The sequence below is a fragment of the Lissotriton helveticus genome, chromosome 4_1 (assembly GCF_964261635.1).
Source record: "Lissotriton helveticus chromosome 4_1, aLisHel1.1, whole genome shotgun sequence".
Classification (NCBI taxonomy): Eukaryota; Metazoa; Chordata; class Amphibia; order Caudata; family Salamandridae; genus Lissotriton; species Lissotriton helveticus.
Window position 1 is genome coordinate 1875964435 of NC_136063.1, and position 17535 is coordinate 1875981969.

Below are 17535 nucleotides of genomic sequence, written 5' to 3' on the forward strand. Positions count from 1 at the left end.
GCGTGAAACATGTCGACTTAACAGAGCTAATATACTCACCATCACTTGCACTTACACTCACGGATAAGAGAGCAGCAAGAAAATACTCACTCCTCTACAAAATCTTCATAGAGGTCCTCCTTATCCATAGCTTTTAATCTTACCACTCAGACCCCTGAATAAAATTGTATCTCTTTGTACCGAGGGGGTAATTTTAACACACTCCCTTATACTATATTTCCACCTTTCTCGGAGGCTTTGATGATGATTGTTGAGTCTTCCCTCAGCTCTTTTATCACCATTCTTTCTCTAACAGTGATTATTCTTTTTCTTTTTTGTTTCAGAGAATTTCTTTGGGAGAATTTGTTTAAATCTTCAATTACCATCTCATGCAATAGGTCTATCTTGTTTCCCGGTGGTAGTTGAGGGCAGAATATGGATGGTGGTTTTAGTCCACTTCTCCCCCTTTCCTCTTGCATCTGTTACTTGTTCCATTAAAGTTGTACTGACTGTGTTCTTTGATTCTTCCTCCAAAGTTCCTAAAGTTCTTAGGCATGGTATTTCTTTTATTGTTATAGTGGAGGCATCTTCACATTGTTGGGATGTTTACATTTTTTCAGGGGGGTTGATTAAAATTTATTTTTATAGTTTCATTTCATGTGTAAATTTGTACAGACCTATTCTTAGATTTGCTAAATCCATTTCTGTGTCTGGGCAGAACGAAAGTCCTTTGTTGAGGATTTTTTTCTTATCTTCACTTAACACTTTTTTAGATAAGTTCACAATTAGATTCTCCTGTTTGCTATTTTTTAAAATATTGCCTTCTCTTTTCTTCTCTTTCCTTTCTTTTGTTTTTCCGCCTTCCTCTACTTCATCTGACTTTAGTTTTTCTCTCCTCCTGCCCCCTCCAAAATTTAGTGCCCTTCCTCTTCCTTTCTGTCTCGTGTTCTTGCAGGCCAGTCGCAGTTCTCAAGAAAAACTCCAGTTTACTATGATTTGATTCCTCATCCACAGAGCTAATTTCAGAACTGTCAACTGATGTTTCTGAAGCTTCCTTTGTCTCCAAGGCTTTATCCATTAGGGTTCTGCTTCTCAGTCCATCATATTTTTGAGCAATGGTGTATATGTGTCCATTTTGATAAACAATTCTGTTGAATTGAATGTCTTTGCTTTTCAGTTTTCTATTTCAACTTCATATTTGACTATTGTTTTCTCCATCTGTTCAAGTTCTTTCATTATTTTGTCACTCTTTACATGTTTCTCCAATTCTTGCTCTAATTTTTTTATTTTGGTAATTATCAATTCAAGTCTCTTCCTGCATGAAATATTACAGTGTGCATTAATTGGAATGAGCACTCATTTGTATCATCCTGCCAGTTTTTTTATAAGGTCGTAACCCAAGTCATTTAAAGTTGGTAATATTATTATTTGTAGTCCTCTTGGGATTCTTTTATGTTCTCTGCTCTTCAATCGATGTCATTTTGCACCACTTATTTAATTCATGTGTATGGGCATGTTCTAATTCTCTGAAGATGTCATTGCTAGTCCGTTTTTCTTTGTCTCCTTGTCTTGTCATAACATTTCCTGGTGTTGTTGTTTCGTTGTCATTCAACAGCTCATTTGCTCCTTGCCATCTTTGTTGCCTTCTCTCTGCCATAGTTTATAAATTCAAAAGGAGTCTAAAATCCATTTACTGACCTCGTTTATTTGATTATGGTGTATTTTTGGCCACTGCTGCCCTTTTAGGGTTATTTCCTGTTGGGTTTGCTGAGCTATGCCACGCTTTTCATATTATTGTTCTTACACTCCCGTTGTGACAGAGTTTTATTTTGACCATAATACCCGGTCCTCGGATTGAATGATCTGGCTCCACAATCTGCTGATAAGTGGGTACTGGTGTCCATTCGGGTGTGCACTGGGACCGGAGATGAGACAGCGTTTCCTCTCCCACACCCGCTCCAAACAGTGTAAGCCTCTACACTATGGTCATACTCCTCCCAGCCATTCTCTAAGGTCACTTGTCTCTGCTTACCGCAAGTGTTCCACAAGTGTTCTGTTTGTTTTCAACCACGGAAATACAAATTCATTTCATCTTCAGACAGAGGTGTGGAGGCTCCTTATTACAGTAACTCGATGCTGCCAATCTTCTCCATTTCTCCTTCACACTCGGGTGCACGTTTCGTGCAGCCCAGCTGCTGCATTCAAATTGTCCATAATGTAGATTTTCCTAGTTATTATGACGGAAAGTCTTAATTTTATTAAAGACACGGAGGCGAGTATTATGCTTTCTAATCTTGCATTTATTGCAATAGCAGCCAGAAAGAGAAAAAACTACAGTTCCCAGAGGGCCAGACGACAACTGGGCCATGGGAACGAGAAAAAACGAGAGTACATTAAAACAATCAGTACCAAGTAAATAGATAAGAGGCCATAGTGACTGCGCAGCTTCCTCTTTTCGCTGATGAGCTGGTCAGATAAAGTCATTGAACAAAGGAAGAATAAAAAAAAAATAGAAATAGCCAAGGTCCAGGAACAGAAATCTTGAATCACAGGGAGCCAAGGCCAAAGTCCAACTTGAACATCTGGAGAAGGAGCCGGGAGGGCTGAAGAAGTCCACAAAGGTGAAGCACGAAGGCGATGGAGGTAAGACCTCTTATGATGAAGCTGGCGGCAAGACTGGATTCGCTGTAGGGAGGGAGAACACAAATTAGAATTGTAGAGGTGGGATAATACTCGCCTCCGTGTCATAATAACTAGGAAAATCTACATTTTATGACAAGACCGGAGGCTCCTATTATGCTTGTTTAAAGCATATCAATAACATCAGAAGCAACAGAATGAATAGGTTTACAATAGAACATGCGGAAAACACTGTCATTGGACCAATCAGCTGATCTCAGAATGTCCTCCAAGCGGGAACCGGACCAAAAGGCCTTGGAGGCCATGGCTCCCCTGGCCGAATGCGCTCCGAAAACAGAGACGTCAATACCGGCAAGAGACATAACCCAACGAACCCACCTGGCGAGGTTAGGGGAAGAGACGGGAAGGTGGGGTTTACGGAAGGAAATAAGCAGTTGGGAGCAAGAGGACGCTCTGAGATTAGCGGTCTTTTGTTCATACACTTTCAAGCATTGTCCCACACAAAGTTGTGGTTGGTCAGGAAAATAAGGATAAAACACTGAATCCAAATTAGTTTTAGTTCTCCTGCGAATCTGGAACAGAACACCTGTAGGGGAAAAGTGTCTAGAAGAAATATCTAAAGCTCTAACATCAGAAACTCTTTTGATAGAAATTAAGCAAAGCAACATAGTTAGCTTGGCAGATAACATTTTGAGAGATAAGTTAGAATTAACAGGCCAATTCATTACCAGTTTAAGAACAACGGAAACATCCCATAAAAAGTTATACTTAGCCAACGGAGGTTTAGCACATCGAACGCCCTTGAGGAGGTGAGGGATCAGGGGATGAGCCCCAGCAGGTTTGCCATCGATTTGCACATGGTTGAGGGAAATCGCAGAGCGATAAAGGTTGATGGTACGGTAGGCCTTTACCACGCTGGCTTCAGACGTCAGAAAATTGATTATAAAATTTAGAGGGGCTGAAAGGGGATCGATATCCCTTTCCAAACACCTGCTTGCCCAAAGAGACCAGGCGGATTTGTATGCTTTGGAAGTCCCAGGGGCCCAGGCCTGGTCGATGAAGAGAGCAGCTTCCTGCAAAATGAGGATGTCAGGAGGGGAAGGCCGGAAACTTTCCGACAGAGTCAAGGAGTTGTCCAGAATGAGGCCATGGCGAAGGCCCTGGGGATTGAGAAGCAGGTCGTCGAAAGAAGGAATCAAAACAGGAAAGTCTGTTGCCATCTCCAACAAAGAGGGAAACCAGATTTGCTTCTGCCAAAAGGGGGCAATCAGAACCAGAGAAGTGGCCTGGCGACGAACTTGAGACAGAACTCTGCTGATCATCAGAAAGGGAGGAAAAGCATAATTGAGGTGAAGAGACCAGTCCTGAAGGAATGCATCTGTAGCGAGGGCCAGAGGATCCGGCCGCCAACTGAAAAACTGGGGTAATTGACAGTTGAGGCGGGAAGCAAAAAGATCTATAGAGAAGCGACCCCATTTGTGTGAAAGAGAGAGGAAAACGGAGGGACAAAGCATCCAATCGCTGGAATCGTGGAGAAACCTGGAGTGCCAGTCCGCTACCAGATTGAGATTTCAGGGAAGATACTCCGCTGTTAGGGAGAAATGATGAGAGAGGCAGATTTCCCATAGGCTTTTCGCTAAATCCGCTAGAGGCTTGGACCTGGTCCCGCCGTGATGATTGATATAGCGATCCGCAGAAACATTGTCCATGCGGAGAAGGATGGAACATTTGATTCTGTCTTTGGAAAGGCTTTGGATCGCAAAGGAACCTGCAAGCATCTCTAAACAGTTGATGTGCAACTTGGACTCCTCTGCGGACCATGTACCTCCAGTCGAGATTGGTCCACACCGGGCGCCCCAACCCGACAGGCTTGCATCGGATTCTAATACAAGATCTGGGGCAGTAGCGAAGATAGTGCGTCCGTTCCATGCATCTAAATGGTCTATCCACCATTGAAGCTCGGTGCGGGACTCTTAGTCTAGGGCGACAAGATCTGCGTAGGCAAGGCCCTGACGAAGATGTCTGATTTTTAGGCACTGAAGAGCGCGATAATGGAGAGGGCCTGGAAAAAATGACCTGGATGGAGGAGGAAGGAAGGCCGACGATCCTGGCAAGAGACCTGAGTGACAGAAGGGACGACTGAAGAACGGCGGCAATCTCCGCTTTGATTCTGAAAATTTTGGAAAGAGGAAGGAGGAGGGAAGCGGCCACCGAGTCCACCAGGAACCCAAGAAATTCCATATTCTGGGACGGGATGAAGGAGGATTTCTCTGTGTTGATGAGAAAACCCAAATCTAGAAGAAGAGACTGAGTCGTTTGAAGATCGGACAGAAGAGAAGGTCTGTCGGAATTCAGGATCAGAATATCGTCTAAATAGATGATAAGTCTGATTCCGAGAGAGCGGAGAAAGGCAACCACTGGCTTCAATAGTTTTGTGAAGCACCATGGCGCAGAAGAAAGACCAAAGGGGAGAGAGGTAAAACAATAGGTCACTCCTGACCACTGAAATTGAAGAAACTTCCAATGGGACTGATGAATAGGAACAGTGAGATATGCATCCTGAAGGTCCAAACGAACCATCCAATCCTTTGGGCGAAGGGTGTCTCGTAAATGGAGAATAGTCTCCATTTTGAAATGGCGATAAATTACAAACTGGTTGAACCACTTGAGGTTGATGACAGGACGCAGTTTCTTGTTTTTCTTTTGAACTAGAAAAATGGAACTTAAAAAGCCGGAGGAGTCGAAGGGAAAAATCTGAATGGCCTGTTTTTGGAGAAGAGTGAGAATCTCTTTTGAGATTAGAGTGGCCATATGGGAGGAGAAGACTAGAGGGGGGGGGAGGAGGTTTGGAGAGGAGGAGAAGAGAACTCTATGAGGTAGCCCTGAACAGTGTTGAGAACCCAGGGATCTGAACTTATGGAGTGCCATTTTGACAGGAACAATCTTAGACGGCCCCCTACAGGAGGGGAAGAAGAAGGGCTTACCTTGTTGATTGGAGTTGGAATTGCGGTAGGTTTTCTGTCCTCTACCTCTGAAGCCACGGCCCCGCTGAGGGTAGAATTGGGGCTTGTAATCCTGGGTGTTATTGAAGGAGCCTCTGGAGCCTTGATTGTAGGGACGGCCGGAAGAGCGACCCCTGCCTCGTCCGGCCCGTCCAAAAACACGAGGTGCAAAGACTTTTTTAATAGATTGTTGCGCCTTGTCCAGGGAGGCAAAGGTAGAGACAAACCTGCAAAGGTCGCGGACCAAGTTATCGCCAAAGAGAAGACCATTGGCTCTGGGACCAGGATCCATAGGAGCGAGATTGGCCAGTTTTGGATCCAGCTTAATCAAGAGCCCCTTTCGTCGTTCGTGGGTAATGGAAGAATTGGCGTTGCCTAATAGACAGAAAGCTCGTTGAGCCCACATTGAAATGTCCTCCGCAGAGAGGTCAGTACCCTCAAGACGGGCGGATTCACCATGTCTAAAATGCGGGCCAAAGGACCCACCATATCCAAAACCTTGTCCTGACAGGAGGACCATGCCTTGTCAACCGCTTTGCGGGGATCTTTACCAAATTTTGAGAAAAGGTAAGGAGAGGCTGATCAATAGAGGGAACTTGTGTGAACTTTTCATGTAAAGAAGGTTTAGGGCATTCGGATTTAAGTCTAGACCGCACTGCAGTTTCCAGCGGAAGGCGTAGACGGGCCGAAATATATTCGCCCACATGATGGGAGGGAAACCATTCCGTGGAATTAGGTTGACGAATGGAAGAAGGGTCAAACATGGGGAGACCCTCTGAATCAAAAACTGGTTCAAAAGTAAAAGAATCGGATTTTGGAATTTTGGAAGGGGGGGAAGGTGGATCAGCCACATCAAAAACATCAAATAAATCGTCTGCGTCAGCCATATCATCGTCTGTGTCCAAGACGGTGGAAATTACCAATTTTTTACCTGGTGACTTAGACTTTTGTTTCTTTTTGCCCCCGGTACCAACAAACCCCTCCTTTATAGGAGGCCTGGGAGGCACTAAGTCCTCAGTCATATGCGAGAAGGACTCGCCCATCAAAAGTGACGATTTTTTATTAGAATGCACAGAAGCAGAGTGGTCCACCTTACGCTTTCTGCTATCCCCCGCAGACTGGGCCAAAACCTTGGGCATAAGGCTGAGCATTGAATTTTCCATTGTCTTTGACATGCGTTTCATGTTCAACTCCACATCATGTTCCACAGAATTAGTAATAAAATTGCTGAGGTCTTGTTTGAAGGAACCACCATCATCCTTGGAGGGAACCTCTTCAGAGGAACTGTCACGTTCCATTATAAACAGCAAAACCAGACAAAACAGTGGCAGGAAAGGGTTAAGCAGCCGGGCAGCACTGTGGGCGTGAACGGGGCGGGCTTGAGGAGAGGAAAGACAGCATGCGGCAAAGCAGGAACACGAAGCCGAGCTGACAGAGGCTTCGACGAGCGCTGAGGAGCGGAGGTCAGAGCGCGTGAGCAACGCGAGGCAAGAAGCGGGACGAAACCACTGGCACAAAAAAGAAGGGGGGGAAACAGCTGACAGGCGGAAAATGAAGGAGAAGCAAGCGCGTGAAGCGCGAAGGGCGAGGGCGCCGCAGCGCGATAAGGAAACGCAAAGCAAAGCGTAAGCACTGTTGAAAATGCAATATAAACAATGAAATACCAGTAAATACGTAAATAAACTGAGAGCAGAATAGATAAAGGCACTAATCTGACTGCGAGCAGCAAGAAAAGAGGAAGCTGCGCAGTCAGTATGGCCTCTTATCTATTTACTTGGTACTGATTGGTTAATGTACTCTCGTTTTTTCTCGTTCCCATTGCCCAGTTGTCGTCTGGCCCTCTGGGAACTGTAGTTTTTTCTCTTTCTGGCTGCTATTGCAATAAATGCAAGATTAGAAAGCATAATAGGAGCCTCCGGTCTTGTCATAAAATTTCTTCCTGCTTCCTCGACGCAGTAAAATAACCAATCTTCACCACAGGGCAGTTTTATAGGGATAGTCTACGCGTTTCGACGTTAGCCTTCTACAGGACCATAGAGTTGTGTCATCCAGATCTTCTGTTTTTAAAATGCCCATAGCTGATTTTTCTTTTTTTTCCACCTTTCTACTTTTTTTTATATACAAAAAACAACTAGGCCACATATTGTTAATCCTTTATATAGATGTGATTAAGGTAGCTGTGTCCACCGAAACGCATCGTCCTACAACTATTCTTGCATAATTAAACACTTCTCTCTGATCCAGTGTTGCTGGTGCCGCTTTGAACAGTGAAGTGAACGGGTTTGATTGGAATTATGCTCCGAATTTCACCAAGTGAAGAAACCACACTCAACGCCGGAAGGGTGGATGACTCGGTTTTTATTTAGCAAGACAAACCAACAGGACGCGTTTCGGCTCGTGCCTTTTTCGGTTGTGTAGACAGATGGCTATTCCACCATATTTTGTAATCATTAAGACAGTCTTTCGGCGCCATCTTTGTGTGGTTATATGTCTCGTAATTAGTAATTCATTATCACGGGACATATTGTTAATCCTTTATATAGATGTGATTAAGGTAGCTGTGTCCACCGAAACGCATCGTCCTACAACTATTCCTGCATAATTAAACACTTCTCTCTGATCCAGTGTTGCTGGTGCCGCTTTGAACAGTGAAGTGAACGGGTTTGATTGGAATTATGCTCCGAATTTCACCAAGTGAAGAAACCACACTCAACGCCGGAAGGGTGGATGACTCGGTTTTTATTTAGCAAGACAAACCAACAGGACGCGTTTCGGCTCGTGCCTTTTTCGGTTGTGTACACAGATGGCTATTCCACCATATTTTGTAATCATTAAGACAGTCTTTCGGCGCCATCTTTGTGTGGTTATATGTCTCGTAATTAGTAATTCATTATCACGGGACATATGTATTCATCATTCCTCATATGACACAATTCTTGATGTACATACATATTAATTCATTGATTTCGTAATCCTGACACAGTAAAAATGCATTGATGCAAAAATTACATAGCACAGAACGATCTTTTATCTTGACAGTAATTATCCACTCACAATTGAGCTCTGTATGAGTAAACATCACAAAATGTTAAAAAGATGGTCCAGAAAATTAATGAATGTATTAACTTAAAAGGATTTCAAATCTCATTCCATGCAAACATTGCACATTGTATTTTTAACACAGTAACTATTGCACCCTGAATGGGCTATAGAATATAGGGGAAAACTATTTGCTCCTATCAATTTCAGCATCATGAATTAACAGGGATTAAGTTACAATTTGTGTAGCAAAACAAGTCCTAATTGGACATAGGCCAACACATGTGCAGAAACAATACATGAGCTAGCGCTCAAATAAATAGCTGTGTACATTTTTCAGAGCCAGTAATTATTAAGATTTTTAATGGCTAGTAATATCCCCTTGTGCACTTTATGCTAAATGTATTGCCAACTCCTCTTCTGTATTCAGACCTGAGGGGTCCTTTGTTTGAAGGTCAACAATAAATCGTGATTCAAGTCTGCGCAATTTCAACTCTCTATTCCCTCCTCTTTCATGAGACGGAACATCATCTAAACTGAAGAATCAAAGTAAATTCCTATTACGTTGATGATGCTTGGCAAAATGCCATGCTACAGGATAAGTTAGATCAGTTTTCTCAATGGCTCTCGCATGTCCTAATATCCTGGGCTTCATGGGGTGAATAGTAGTGCCTATATATTTCAAATTGCATAGGCAGACTAGACAATAAATACAAAAAGCAGTGGTACATTTTAGACATTTAGTAATGGTTCTGGGTTGTTTACATCCTGGAATTACATAAGATAATGTTTTTGGACTATTTTTGCATGCCTTACGTTTAGTGCAGGAAAAAAATCCTGTTAGGTTACCCAATTCTAGGATTGGATGGGGCAGACTCAAAATGGCTTTGCACTAAGGTATCTTTAAGAGAGCGACACCTCCTATATGTTATTTGTGGATGGTCTGGTAAGCTCTTCCCAATCATCAAGTCTGCCTTTAAGATGTGCCAGGATGTGACAGCAGATATGCATTTAAACAGTTTGTAAAGGCAGGACTGCAATTGCAGTTTTGTTATAAAGAACATGCACTTATATTGATATATTGTAATATTATGATCGTATTCGCCCACTGGGGCAGGATTGGTTAGGTGTTGATAACCAAATGCATACATGCCCCCGCATACAGACTATTTGCATAGTGGAGATTTGAGGTGATCAGGGCATGAGTGAATGTTCGGCGAGACTGTAGACGGAGAAAGGGGAGGATTTTGCGGAGCATGTGCAATTTACCAAGACAGGCAGAAGAAACCTGGTTTATTTGAAATTTGCAGGATAACTCATTGTAAAATCGGAGCCTAAGGTTCCTAGCCGAGTCCACTGGTTTCAGGGGGGGGGAGGATTCAGCTCAGATGGCCACCAAAGTAGTGGCAGAGTTGTTTTTTAAAAATTAAATTAAATAAAAAAAAACACCTTGGTTTTGTCTGAGTTGAGCCTAAGCGTGTTGAATGACACCCAGGTGGAGATATTGCGCAAACAGTGTCTGAAATTAGAAAATGCTGCCTCAGAGTGATCTTTAAATGAGAATACCAATTGTGTGTCCTCAACATAAGAGATCACTCTGACTCTGCAGGATTCAACCAAAGTAGCGAGAGGAGAGAGATATACATTAAAGAAGAGTGGGCTCAGAGCAGAGCCCTGGGGAACCCCACAACTCAGGAGTTTCTCCTGCGAAACAAATGGCTGAAGGGAGACTTGTTGAGTGCGGCCGCTAAGGTAGGATCTTATCCAGGACAGAGGGATGCCCTGTATCCCAAGACTGTAGAGGCTCTCAAGCAAAATAGCTTGAGAGACCGTTTCGAATGCCTCAGACAGGTCAAGAGGCACCAACATTGCTGTTTTGCCTGCATCCACGCATTCGTGAATGGTCTCAGAAACCTCAAGAAGGGCAGTCTCAGATATACTACTGTGTCAAAATAAGTCACCATAGAATTTAGTAATAATTAATTTAAATAGACAATTGATATAGGATTGGTAAGTATGCTTGGCGACTTATGTGTACTTGCTCAGTACATATCTAAATGGCTTACAGTGAACTGATCTAGCAGTCCTCCTGAATCAACAGATTCTAGGATTGTATTGTATTGGATTTGCATTTAAATATTGTTTACTAACACTGATGAGTGGTGGAAAAACTTACAGTGGATGGTACGCTACTCCAGAACAGAAAATTAGTGCTTAGTCCAGAGATCCATTCTATGCCTTTAATCCAGGTTCTGTGTTGCAGATGTAATTAATAAGAGTTGGGTGTGATCCTTAGTGGAAAGCATGTAAGATTACGTCAATGGATGGTGGAGTAAATAGATAGAGGAGGCTAAATATTGTTGGACTGGAGGGATGTACTTACAAAGAAGCACAGGTTGTAATCTATGGAATGATGTTTGAGCAACTTTACAGAAATGCAATAATGGAGAATATGGTAGATGGTTGTGCAACTTAGTGTAGGCTGTACTCAAAGAGTAAAGGCAAGCAGATGAAGGAGGCAAAGGAGAGTTCATGCGATAGAAAGGAAGGAGAGAGGGATTTAACACTCAACATTTTTAAATTAAGCTTCTGTTTTCATGAAGAGTTTTGAGAACATACGGGAAGGTTCACTAACTTAAGCACAATTCAGAGCAGCAACTAAAGTTGATGAACTGCATTCTGTTGATAGGAAAGACAAAACAGTGTCATGTCTACAAAGATTGGTGCTGTTTTTCTCTTCCCAACAGTGGTGAACTTTTTGCTGCTATGCACCAACGTACAAATCATTGCATTGTAGTACAGCGGTGTGTGTGTTCTGCCAGAAATATGTATTGTACTGGAAGGGGACATTTCCCATAAAAAAAACTATGCTTAATATTGCTCCCATTTTGGATACACGCTCTTTAGTGGACCACACGCAAACATTGGAGTGCTTTTCTAAAAACATCTATGTTTGCTTAGAGCAGGCATGCATTTTTGGGCAAATCCATGAGTACCAATGTTAGCAGATAAGAATTTGTACCAAATACAATTCAGCCCTGGTGTGTTGGAGCTGTGGGCTCCCCACTACAATTGTAGTGCTGAAAGTCGCCGATTTGCTGGCTCACTGATGGTAGACTTGGAGGTGCTGCCGCTGGCTTGCCAGGCAGTATGTCAGGTATCTAGCCATGGAGCTGAGAACTTGCTGAGGTGCCAAGGGAACACCACTTTATGTCACTCCACTCTATACTATTCCACCACTCTACTGTACACAACTCTACTCTACTGTATTCCACTGTATGCCACTCCACTATATGCCAGTACTCGGTACACCACTCCACTGTATGCTACTCCACTGTATGCGATTCCCCTGTACACAACTATAATCTGTCACTCCAGTCTGTGACACTGAACTCAATGACACTCCATTGTACAGTATTCCACTCTACAGCACTCCAGTTAATGTCACTTCACTCTACGGCACTCTACTGTATGCCACTCCACTGTATGCCAGTCCATTGTACACCAGTCCACTGTGCGCCAGTCCACTCTACGCTATTCTACTGTACGCAGATCTACTTTTATGCTACTCCACTCTACAGAATTCCACCCTAAGTTACTCTACTTTATGTCCCTTCCCATTATACCACTCCACTTTACTCCATTCCACTCTACGTTATTCCACTGCATGCAACTCTACTGTATACCACTGCACTCTCTGCCACTCCACTGTATGTCACTACACTGCTCGCCACTCCACTCGATGGCACTACACTGTACGCCACTCCACTCTATGCTAGTTCACTGCACACAACTCCACTCTGTACCACTCCATTCTATGCTATTCTGCTCTATCCCACTCCACTATACACGATTACGCTTTAGCTACTCCACTCTCCGCCGCGGCACTCTGTCACTATACTCTATGCCACTCCACTGCACAGAATTCCACTCTAGTCTATTCTACTCCGCACTACACCACTCCCTTGTGTGCAACTCCACTGTATGCAAGTCCACTCAACACTATTTTACTCTGTGGTAAATAAATAATTAATTACCGGAACTATTTTTCTATGCATTAAATAAAACAGATAGCTCAATAAATAAGAGGCAGGATCCGGGGTATCTGAGTTGAACAGGCTTTAATCAGGCACAAGGGAAGGGACAGGATCGGAACAGCCTGAAATAGAATGGCATGGAATGGCAGCTGCAACGTCTCATTAACAGTACATGATATATATAGTAAAACAGTACAATTACATTGCATACAGTAGGCGTAACAAGTGACAAACGTAAGATAAGAACACATGGGCGTACAAAGAAGGCGTGCATGGAGACATGTGATGAAAACGTCACAGAAGTGTCATAAATGGGTGGATACATGGAGGGGGCTACCTGGGCAGCTGGAACCTTTAACCTAGTGGTGCGCACAAACGGACCATGACGTGTAACTGGGGAGAGCTGGGGGCTCTGACTTCTGCACTAGAAGAGGAGACTAAAGTCTGCGATGTCAGGACGACATGTACCTATAGCATATCTGGTATCTGGTGTTTGGAGTACATGTTGATAGAATCTAGAAGCTATCAGGGCAAAGACTACTTGACACTAAGGCTGGTGCATGCATATATTCTACGTGTATTGCGTGTGCTATGAATCTTCTATGGATATTAATTCAGTAATTCTCTTACATGGAGACAGGAAGACTAGACTATAGCTGAAGATGTTTATGCGGTTCGTTAGCTTAGGAATGTGAAGACGGAGAGCTGGACTGATAACTAGAGGCATAACATATTCTTGGCAGACAGGCAGGCAGGCCAGGCCGGGCACCGCGATGCTTGGCAGAAAGTAAGCGAAGGGTCAGGGATGCGGGAGGGGCTGCATCGCTCCTCGGAGTGGTTTCAGGAGACCGGAGCTTGAATCTGGTGTTCAGGCCCTTTGAGGCCTAGAAACGGGGACAATTCGACGTATTAACGTGCATAATGTAAAACGTTGGCAACATAGGCCTAATACTCGTTGCTTTCACGAGGACTGGAAACTGGCATACTAACGTTGGACACAACTATAATTGCGTCTTTAATCGATCATAGGGGGATATATGCATATTAATCATGCACATATTACATAGGATGGGGAACACGTAGGCACACATGACAAGGCAAAATTCAATTTTCCTCATTCCCTCCTTGTGCCCTTCGTTTCCATCAGGAAACATCAATATTCATGATACCATCTATCTGTTCATAGAGCATCATTTGCTCGTCTCGAATCTTCTTGGAAAGGGACTTTGGACTTGGAATACAAGAAGTAGCGCACAAGCCGCAAATCGCAGGGCCACATTGTAAACATAGGCAACAACTGAATATGATCATTACTGCTATACCCAGGAAAGACAATACTTTCCATCCCCAGGCAGATATTATACTCCAGAGCCAACCGGACCATGTCCAGGTGCCTGGATTCTGGTGTAACTGATGGGCTATTTTATGAAGTCTGGTTATAGCTGAATAAACAGACGGTGCGTTATTAGGAATGAAAATGCAGCAACTAGATCCGATGACTCTACAAGCTCCGCCCCTATCGGCCAGTATGACGTCAAGGACGAGACGATTTTGAAGCACGACAAATCTCATAGCAGATTGTTCTTCAGTTAAGATTTCCCACTGTCACTATACTCGACCACAGTAGTACAATCACTATGTCCTAGATGTACTGAACCATTCTTTCTGAGTAGTCTCGGACTGAACATTCAAAACCATGAAATTCGAGGAATAATTACCTAGATCATATACTTCATTTTCTAGATCTAACCCTGTTCTATGGGAAAGACCTTCCTTGTCTGGGAAACATGTTCTATTCAGAAGGGACATATCGTTTGAGGATGACGTTAACGTGGACCATGCTCCACATGAACCATTGTGTGAAAACGGATAGGGAAAGAGTGGCAGAACTCCCTTCGGTGTCTGGAAAGGGGGGAGTCGACCACACACCCAACAATTTGTGGCATTGCTAGTCTGGTGTGAATAGTGTAACATACGGATAAAAGTATTATTGCGCATGGCAAGACGATAGGATAACTCGTGAGGAGGTAGTTCACTAAATGTGTGCTCTACTGTAACATTAGAGGAAAAATGTACATGTGAAACGATAGGAGGAAAATATATATGTAAAACATAACTTATGCCTGTAATCGTAAGACTCAGAAATAACATAATTAATAGAGTAACAATACATCGACTTCGAAGATTCTTTCGATAACGTATTCTCTTAGTGTTTCGACTAACTCCCTCACTATGTGGGTCTATCTCATACATGTCAGGAACCTGTCTAGCCGTTTCACCCAAGAGGGACTTAGACAATTAAACTGGCTGACTTACTAGACCTTAATTTTTCTTTATACTCCTGCTGCGGAGTTTTCTCTAACAGGGGAAGTTTAGAGTCAGTATCTGGGTAGTCCTTGAGAACGGGGCAGTCCTTGAAAAAAGTCTTTGGACGGAGTCCATGAAATCGTTTCACGTGACTGGAATGCAACCAGCCTTTGCGGCCCTCCACCTTGATCGCAGTCCTTGTTGTCATCAGAACAAGCTTTGGTTCTTTCCAGCGGGGCTCCAGCGGACTTGAACGATCAAAGTTCCTAATCAAAACGAGGTCGCCTGGTATGACCTCGTGCGGTTTCACTTGATTGTTGTCTGGAAAAGCAGCGGCGACCTGTGAACGACAAGAGAGTAGTGCAGACATCAAGGAAGCCAGGTAATCTGTCAGCATATTACTGTCAACATCGGTAATTGTACGTGGCCTAGGTGTACCCCACATGTTCGGGGGACGACCGAAAACTACCTCGTAAGGGGACAGACCTGAACGGGAGTGAGCGACCATTCTCATGTAAAAAAGGGCGACTGGCAGTGCTACCATCCAATCTACGCCTTTTTCTGCGCAAACCTTGGCAATGCGGATTTTCAGAGTCTGGTTATGTCTCTCGACGAGACCAGCTGCCTCGGGGTGTCGTACACAATGGAACTTCCACTGGTACCCTAACAGAAGAGATACTTGTTTCATGAGTTCGGATGAGAATGGCTGGCCGTTATCTGAATACACGACCCTGGGCAAACCATAGCGGGGAAAAAACTCACGAACCAACTGCCTGGCAGTGGTCGCGGCAGTGTAATCTGGGACTGGATATGCTTCTGTCCATCTGGACAAAGCGCATACAACTACGAGGACATACTTGAAACCTCGACATCGGTCCATCTGAATATAATCCATCTGGAGGACTTCAAAAGGGTGGTCAGGAGGATGGAATCCACCTTGTTCCACCGGGACACCTTTACCTGGATTGAACTGACAACATATCATGCAGGTACGTACTTTCTGTTTGGCTGCTGCTCGTAAATGCTTGTTAAACCAAGTGTTCTGGATGCTGTCTATCATGGCTTTTTCTCCTAAATGTGCTGGACTATGTGCGGTGTTAATAATGACTTGAACCATAGAGTCGGGGAGAAACCATGTGGCTTTTCCCTTCGTCAACCATCCCTGATCTGTCTGGACCCCTCCTTGTTCAGACCATTTCTTGATTTCGTCTGGGGTAGCATGTGACTGTATATCTAGTACGTCTTGTGTAGGGTCCTTAACTGTCATACAAGTCGTCTGAGCTGGAATGTCTGTCTGTGTCGTGTTAACTGGAAGGTCTAGAGTCTAGAGTCTGAGCTGTAAGCTTGGCTGTTCGATCTGCCAGGTCGTTACCCTGGGAAATGATGTCAGTGGCTTTCGTATGTGCTTTGCACTTCATAACAGCGATGGCTTTCGGTAAATAACAGAGCTTGAATGAGGGGGCCATGTTGAATCTTGGCTCCATGGGAGGTCATGAAACCCTTTCTTGCCAGAGTACTCCAAAGTCGTGTACGACTCCGAATGTATAACGTGAATCTGTGTATATGTTTACGTGAATCTGTGTATATGTTTACTTTCAGGTTCTTGGCTCGTATGCAGGCTTGGGTCAGAGCGACGAGCTCTGCTGCTTGAGCAGACAGGGTATCAATACGATGTGTTTCTATAACTTCAGTTTCAGTAGTCACTGCATACGCGGCTACTAGTTCTCCTGTACTTGTTCTCATACATGAATGTGTGGAACTTGTACTGTCAGGGAGTGTCCTAACACTATGGAATCACTCTGTCTGATAGCTAGAGCTGTGGCTGCAACTGACTTGAGGCACGCAGGCAGAGCCTGGGCCACCGGATCTAATGTGCTAGAGAAATAAGCACAGGGCTTGTATTGTCCCGCTTGATCTTGTGTGAGAACAGATAATGCAGTACCATCACGTTCAGTGACAAAAAGTGTAAAAGGCTTACTGTAGTTTGGTGTCGCTAGAACAGGTGCTTGGCATAAAGCTTTCTTTAACTCATTGAAAACAAGTGTATGTTCTTGGGTCCAAGGGAGGACAGTCAATGTGGCTGCCTCCTGTGTCGTTAACTGTATCAGTGGCTTGGCTAGATATGCGTACTGAGGAATCCATTGTCTGCAGTAAGAAGTGAGGCCGATAAAAGCTCGCACCTCCTTCTGAGTCTTGGGCTGTGGAAGATGTGCTATTAACTGGATACGGTCTGGTGTCAACTGCCTACCCCTCTTGGACAGTAAGTGTCCAAGGTAGACCACTTGCTGGACACAGAATTGCAGTTTTGAAGGGGACACCTTGTGCCCCATCTCGGCCAGGAAATACAAGACTGTAAGTGACGCACGTTCGCAGTCACGTTCAGAACGGGCTGTGATCAATAGATCATCGACATACTGGAGCAGGGCAGTGTCAGTTGGCATGTGAATATTGTCTAGTTGTCTTTTAAGTGCTTGACTGTAAATGCTAGGACTTTCTTTGAAACCTTGAGGAGCTCGTGTGAATTTATAGCT